Below are 6,605 nucleotides of genomic sequence, written 5' to 3' on the forward strand. Positions count from 1 at the left end.
CTTCTTGTAGTTCACCATTCAAGAAAGCATTTTTTACATCCATTTGATGTAAAGCCCAACCTTTTTGTGCTGCTAGTGCAATGATAGACCTCACAGTAGCCATCTTAGCCACTGGGCTGAAAGTTTCATCATAATCAAGACCATAAGTTTGTGCATATCCTTTAGCGAGACCAGCCTTGCTTTATGTCTCTCTAGGCTGCCATCTGACTTACACTTTACCTTATACACCCATTTGCAACCAATTGCATTCTTTCCTTGCGGTAACTCAACCAATTCCCATGTATCATTTTTGTCTAAAGCATCCATCTCTTCATCCATGGCTTTCTCCCATACATGCTCTAGGTTCCACATGCTTCACCATAGATGTCATGTATGCATATCTGACTCTCTGGGATCTCCGCAATGCATGCGGGTCACTCTGTACACCTGTAACTCTAGCATGTGGTGGCACATATCTATCCTGCCTAGCACCAGGTGTGCGTAAAACAGGTATGCCAAGCTCCTCATCCAAACTCTCTGAACTAGATGACTCATAACCTGTGATTCCAATTCCTTCGACCTTCTTCTTTCCTTTATCCATAGCACTACTCCCAGTGCTCACACTCTCATGCCTCAAACGTCCTGACCATGGACGTACACTGCTACTCTCAGCTTCTGCTGGCCCAGACATAGTAGTAGAACTAGAACTTGCTTGTGGCAAGTTCACAGGCACATCTGCCTCAAGTGACTCAATGACTCCCTCATCTTTTGCTTTGTACCAACTAGCAAGCTCATCAAACACCACATCTCGTGAGATGACCACTTGTCTAGTTTGAGGGTTATAACATTTGTATGCCTTTCGATCCTGTGCATATCCAACAAATACACATTTCTCTGCCTTAGGATCCAACTTCCTTCTTCTTTCGTCAGGCACATGTACATAAGCTATGCATCCAAAAACTTTGAGATGTCCAATGTCTAGCCTGTAACCTGTAAGCCGCATCTCTGGCGTGCTTCCATAATGGCTGCTGTAGGTGTTTTGTTCAGTATATACACTGCAGTAGCACATACTTCTGCCCAATAGTAATCTGGCATGCTCTTTTCATTGAGCATTGCCCTTGCCACTTCACATATGACTCTATTCTTTCTCTCAGCCACACCATTCTGCTGAGGTGTATACCTGCAAGTCAACTGTCTTCTTATTCCATGCTTCCTCAAGAAATGCTCAAAAGCTTTTGAGGTGTATTCACCACCTCCATCTGTTCTCAAACATTTAATCCAACAGCCATATTGCTTTTCTGCAAGAGATTTGAAATCCATGAACTTTTCCAACACTTCACTCCTCTCTCAGAAAGTATATCCATGTCATCCTGCTGAAATCATCTATGAATGTCACATAGTATACACTGTCTTTGATAGATGGGTTTTGTGCAGGACCCCATACATCACTATGTACGATCTCAAGTGGCCTGCTACTCATATTTCCTTCTCTAGGAAACCTCAACCTTGCCTGCTTTCCAAACTAATAGGCTTCACAAACATGCATATGTCCATCATATTTGAATCTAGGCAATCCACTGACAATGCCTCTTGTTTGCATGTTCTTTAATCTCTGTATATTGACATGTCCAATCCTCTTATGCCACATATTAATGTCCTGTACCACATTCCTGCTCTTTGAGAACATGGCTGATTTTAGCTCAGGAATTCTAGCATCCAGCTTAAACAATCTGCCTTCTTTCTTGCCCTTGGCAATCAATCTATAGCCATGCTTAAAGTCTTCCACAAAACAGCCATTCTCATTGAATCTTACTTGTAGTCCCTGCTCAACCATTTGGCCTACTGATGCCAAATTCTTTATAATGGATGGTACATATAGCACTTCTGACATATTCTTCACATTTCCATCATGCATCCTCAAAGGCACACTGCCAACATGTGTTATAAGATGCTGAGTATCATCTCCTGTGACCACATAACCATTTGTACCCAATGGTTGCATCTTCTCAAACCACTCACCATGACGTCATGTGGTTTGAGGCACCCGAATCCATATACCATGACTCATCTCCAGCATTTTGAGAATCCATTGTCCCCATAATGTGCTTCATTGCAAAAAGATGATTTGAACTCCCATCATTGTTACTAGTAGATGCATAATTTTCATGTTGTAGTCTTCCATTCCTGATATCATTCTGCTTTTTGTAATAATCTTTTGCCATATATCCAAGTTTGCCACAATAGTGACATTCAATCCCATTCAAATTTTGTTGAGGACCTTGCCATCGTCCTCTACCATGAGCACCTGTTCCAACTCTCCCCCTATGGGATTGAAATCCACGACCTCCACGTGGTCTAAATGATGACTGTGAATTCTGAAAATTCTGATTTGATTGTGGTTGAGTAGACCTGTCATTCCAACCACGTCCTCCATGGCCTCGAGGAGAAAATCTCCCCCTTCCTCGAGAGCCTCTAGATGAGTAAAAAGCTTGATTCCTTGCATGCTCATCATTACTAGATGAGGATGCACCACCTGTAATATTCATACCACCAAGTCCAAGCTTTAATTCTTCCACAATGAGCAATGACACAAGCTCATTAAAGTCTGGCATTCCTCCCAACCTTACTGAGATGGAAGTATCAAAAGATTTGTACTCCCGGCCTAAACCACGCAATGTGAGAGCAACCAAATCATCATCATCCATTGGGGCATGAATTGATGATAGTGAATCTGTATAACTCTTGATTTCCTGAACATACTCATGAATACTTCTATTCCTGCGTGTCACACTATGAATCTGTTGCTTAAGTTATATCTTTCGAGCACCTGTGTCTGTTTTATACATCCGACACAATATGTCCCATGCTTCTTTTGGTGTATTTGCATCTTGAATATGTATGAGCAAAGCATCTGTAACACAAATAGAAAGGTAATGCAACACTTTTGAAGACCTCTCTACCCACTGCTTGTGAGCTACCATTTGAGCATTAGTTGGTTGATGAGGTAGAAGTGGCTCCGGGTCTTCATCCGATACAAGGCTCCACAATCCTTTGCCTTTCAAAAAACTCTTCATTCGAAACTTCCACACTTGGAAGTTAGTTCTATCCAATTTCTCTCCAACAATTTGGACCGGACCATCTCCCATGATTGCAAAATGCAGTAGATGCACCTGTTGAACTAGTTTTATGCAGTACCTGTGATGCTCCAAATCTCTCCAAATCACATCAAATTCTTGCAATATATGTGCTTTTACATCCCACACTGCTTCATCAACAATGTGTACTTGATCAAAGTTGAAAACATGAGATACTTCTTTAAAAAAAAAAATTTGTTTTTTTTCTCGCCAGAGAACCAGTCAGAGATCTTGCTCTAATTCCTTCAAATCTTGTTCAAATTTGATGTTTATGCATTCATTGGCTTCATAACACATTTCTCCAACATATCCTAGAAGGGTTTGATCAAATTCTTCAAGTTGAGTGAGAACCACCAAGTTTTGCAACTCTCTGGAATGCTGTTTTTTGCAAATGTCAGGTACCACCTCTCACTAAAAATGCTCTATCTCCTTCAATTCTGATCCAAATCCAAAAATTCTTGAACCAATAGCTTAGCAACTCTTGGGACTCTGCTTGTACCAAATAAATTTGTCCAATTTGATATAGACAAGGATTAATGCCTTGATTAGTGATGCTCTGTTTCTGGACAGAACTTCTGCAAACCTACAAATCTCTGATAATTGACTTCAATGAGCTCCAAGTACATCAAATGAGCTGCAATCAAGCTTCACAATGCCTTAGCAATGCCTTTGCTCAACTCCCCAAGCTTTGAATGGCATCAAATGGTGTAGAAATGAGTGAATGACATGATCTTTGATGAAACCTGTCCAGAATTCTGCTCAGAAAAGCACCGCCTTTTCTAGAGGGCTGTAGAAGAGGGGCATTTCACATTTGAGTTGATAGGGTTCTTAGCAATGACCTAATCTACCTTGTGCTTGAAGGGTTTAGCTCAATTATTGCTCTAACTCTTGCAATCAATCCTCCACAGGGGGTATGTTTTCTGCTTTTGTGAAAAACTAGAAACTTTTGCCTAAATTCACTTCCACTTGATTTTGCTCAAATCTGTATGCATCAATCTGCTTCAAGATTCTGTATGTTGCTTGTGCCCACTTTGATAATACATGTGCAAGCTCAAATACACGTGCCTTTGTGTATACATTTGCCAAGAGTAATATCACTTCAAGCTTTCCATGAAAGCTTAGAGAAAAACCAGAAATTTTCACTTGCTTTATGCACTTCAATCTTCATTGAACTTGCTCTTTGGCACCTGCAATCCGCTCAAGGGAGTTTTGCTACTCTTACCCGTTAGGCCAAGCTTCAGATCTGTAACCGAGGTGAGCTCCACAGCTTTCTTTTGCTCCACAGCTTTAATGGAAATCTTCATAGCTTCTTCTTCTTCCCTCTTCTCTCACTCACTCTCACAACACAACTAATGAGCTCTAGGCTCTGATACCATGATAAAAAACAGAAGAAGGAGGGAGCACACACGAAGAGAAGCAAACCCTAATCCATATTATCATAAAGAAGGAGAGAAGCCATAGTCATCATCTCTCTCACACACACAAAAGAGAACACAACATAGTGTTATGTCCACACTACAAAGTAAACCTAATGTAATGTCCACAAACACACATGACCAGCTGGACGTGGTCATAAACACACTACACGATATCCATCTACCATACTGTCACTCTGTCAGCACCCATGTGCTATCCTCCAGCTGTATACGAGCTTGACATTTCAACATATATTTGGTTGAGTACCTTTTCATATTGTGTGTACTCTTATCTTTGTATATGGTGTGTTGAGTGTTGTGTGAAGAAGAAGAAGATTTTCAGCCTCTCACCTTGTGTGTCTTCTTTTAGGGTTTTGTGAGTGTGTGTGTGCTTGCAAGAGCTCAAGCTCTCTCCTCCCCTGCATCTTTTCATGGAATCTCTTAAAGGATGAGGGAGCTAGCTTTGGTGGCGGGACTTTAACGATAAAGGCTTTGGCGAAGTCCTTCGCCATCCTTACAGCTTTAACCATGGAAATTGGCTTGGCATTCTTTGACTAGGGTGTCCAAAGGCTCGTTCATTCCTCGAATGAACCTAGCCATGAGTTGCTCTTTGTCTATAGCGGTGGTGAGTACTTGAGGAGAAGAGAAAATGCCTGGTGATATTCTTCAATAGTTTTGTTCCCCTGGTTTAACTCTAAGAAATCATTCATCTTGGTTTCTAAAAATCTAGGGGGGGGGGACAAAATCTCTTCTTTAAATAAGCTTTGAGATCATTCTAGGACTGGGTGTTCCTATCCAGCTGGTTGGTGTCGCAATGGTTTCTCCATGCCACCCTGGCTATTTCCACTATCTTCAGCCTTGCGAGAGCCATTTTGCTCCTCTCATTGTATTCGATGACATCAAAATATTCCTCCATGGCCTCGACCCACTTCTCCACAGCCTCGCCCAAGTTCTCCCCTTACCCTTGAAGGGACCTGGGTGAGTTCTATGAAGGGCCTTGTTGTTGCGAACATTGAGGTCAAGCTCTTCCTCATCTATGAGAGGATCTGGCTGTCGGCCATGGTTTGTTGCTCGCCTCATGATTCTGCCAAAAAATGATACATTATTAAATTTTGATTTTGATTTTGTCAACGAGATCCTAATATTTAAGAGGTTCGAAAAATAATTGCTTAAACAAGATAAACAATCTTATTGGAGATCTATGACATGTCCGAGGAACAGATCTTGTTTCTTCAATTCGTCATATAATAAACAATCACTTATATAACATGGAATTTTCCACAAAATATTTCTTTATTTATATAAAAGATTGTAATATGTACATAGAGCATCTAAGAAGTCTAAATATATGGTAGGAAAGTCTAAAATATCGAGGTGTGGGGTGATACAGAATAACACCATGAATCACTTTTAACCTCAACAGGACCATGGCCAACGAGATATTCTCCCTCAGCATCATGCGCTGGTTGCAAGAGGCGTGGACATATTGCCCTACGTGCCACTTGTACTGCTGTCTGTCTACTGGGTCTGGGAAATATAAATCCTCAAAATGGTTTGCGGGTCTGCTGGCTTGGCTCGTTTGAGTCGAGCGAAAGAGACGATATGCTCGAAGGCAAGAGCAGTCATAAGACTGGGTGAGATTGAGAATACCGGATAAGCATGGAACTTTCATCTATAAAACCAAATTCATGGATTAAAAGTCTTCATTAATGAAGCTTAAGGAATGAAAATACAATATGTAAATGCTCTTTTTGAGTTTTTATTATAAATTTTCTGATAAGAATTTGTTTTTCCTTATTAGCTTTTAACAAAGCTCTGATACCAGCTGTGAGACCCCCGCCCCCTCCACGGGCGCTTGTGTGGCGGAAGCAACATCAGCCTCTCCACGCGAGGTAGGGATCCACACTCAGAACCTCGCCCACAGATGCCCAGATATGAAACTAGCCTGGCTGTTCCTCCGAAACCAAACCCGAAAAAACTTCCCTCACTCGGAAGGCACGGGCGATTCCACCAAGAAACTCATCTAACAGGAGAATTGATCTAACAAGTAAAAGTCTTAGCTAACCAAATTGATTCA

Source organism: Cibotium barometz, chromosome 10 (genome assembly GCF_041138505.1).
Source record: "Cibotium barometz isolate CiBa-2024 chromosome 10, ASM4113850v1, whole genome shotgun sequence".
Taxonomy (NCBI): domain Eukaryota; kingdom Viridiplantae; phylum Streptophyta; class Polypodiopsida; order Cyatheales; family Cibotiaceae; genus Cibotium; species Cibotium barometz.